The 1,494-nt window shown below is 52.5% G+C and overlaps 1 protein-coding gene across 1 annotated transcript in view; it reads right to left on the reverse strand.

The window, feature by feature from the left end:
* Positions 1 to 1,488, reverse strand: part of E2F5 (E2F transcription factor 5, p130-binding) — a 56,912-nt gene extending 55,424 nt beyond the window's left edge. The window contains exon 1 of the mRNA XM_011995644.1: positions 1,361 to 1,488. The gene's annotated coding sequence lies outside the window, so the exon portion shown is untranslated. The remainder of the gene's footprint in view (positions 1 to 1,360) is intronic.
* Between the last annotated feature and the right edge of the window lie 6 nt (positions 1,489 to 1,494).

Genomic DNA, 1,494 nt, shown 5'->3' on the forward strand with positions numbered 1-1,494 from the left:
AGAACAAGGAATTTCTAGAGGTGGGAAAAAAAATTCCAGGAATAACGTTTCAAAAAGAAAATAGTAGAAATTACTTACCAAAATGCAAATTATGTGCAGCATGCCTCACTTGTATGAAGTTGAACAATTTAGATAATTCAGTTCAACAATCACTGACTGAACACCAACTATATCCAGGGAACGGAGAGGGCACTGAAAGATCTACTTCCCCTTGGGCTACACTGGAGGAAGGCCTCTAGCAGAAGAGTTGGCCCCTGCAAGTCTTGGCCCTTACATGCAGGGAGCTGCCACTGCTTTATGCAGAGCCTTGAGAATGCAGTGACACTCTCTAGCCAGGTAAGGTGGTCCAGGCACTCCCCTGGGTGCTGGTCCCAATCCTCCAAGGACACATTTAGGGAGTCAAAGGGGATTTGCAGTGATTACTGACCGGTTAGTACTTTTTGTTTGTTTCTAAAACTTTGGTTCTTAAACTTGGCGCGCAGAGTGACCACATTCTCTTTATCCTGAGCGCTGTTGAATTCTTCCAAATCCTTCCTAGATCGGTTAAGTCATTCTGTATGACAGAACAGCTTTTGATGCCTGCTCCTGCTTGAAAAATCTGAACGCAGTAAAGGACGACGCGGGGAGAAAGTTTACTGAGCACTTCCACCTCTTTGGATGAAAGTTGTAAAATATCCCCTTTTTGTGTGATAGCAGATCTCATTTTTAGAAACCCATGCCACATGCCATATGAAGTCACAAATCAAATACCCCTCCTAACTATCAGGGTGATGAAAGAAGTGCATAAGGAAGACAATACTATTTTATCGGGGAGGGGCGTGGAAAGAAGTAGTCTTTTTTTTCCCTTTCATCTGGTAGAGATGGCAGACTGGGTTTTGTTTTTCCTCCTTTTTATTTAAACTACAGGAACATGGTTCCAACTGGAATTGCCTATTAAAACCATTCATTCTTAACAGCAAAATCGATATCCACGGTGTCTCCGGGCAAAGCGCCCGTTACCCCGTGAGCCTCTGCCACAGGTGGACGCAGAGCAACAGACACTCGGTTGCCCTCAGGTCCCTGCGCCCGGAGACAGAAGCCACGCGGGCGCGCTCGAGGTCCTGGGCTCTTTGTCGAGAGCCCGGCGTGGCGCCGGACCCTATTGGTTACGCGTCCGCTCGGGGCCATCCTGGTCCCTCGTCCCTCCCCCATCCTGGCGTCCAGGACCTGGGCGCAGGCCACATGGTCCTCGGACTGTCCGGTCCCGGGTCCCCGCTAGGCGCGTCTACACCACGCCGCTAGACCCACGCGGCGAGGGGCTGGGCTTCCCCGGGACCCACGGGTTCCGAAGTCCGCCCCCGTCCCCGCCTCCCGAGCTCACCGCTTTGAGATCCAGAACGCCGTCCTTGGCCTCCTGCAGCAGCGACACGAACTTGGTAGTGAGCAGCCCCAGGCTCTTCTCGTGCCTGCTGCTGCCGCCCCCGGCGCCCCCAAGCTGCTGCGGCGGCGGCGGCT

The sequence above is a fragment of the Mandrillus leucophaeus genome, unplaced genomic scaffold, assembly GCF_000951045.1.
Source record: "Mandrillus leucophaeus isolate KB7577 unplaced genomic scaffold, Mleu.le_1.0 Scaffold494, whole genome shotgun sequence".
NCBI classification, from domain to species: domain Eukaryota; kingdom Metazoa; phylum Chordata; class Mammalia; order Primates; family Cercopithecidae; genus Mandrillus; species Mandrillus leucophaeus.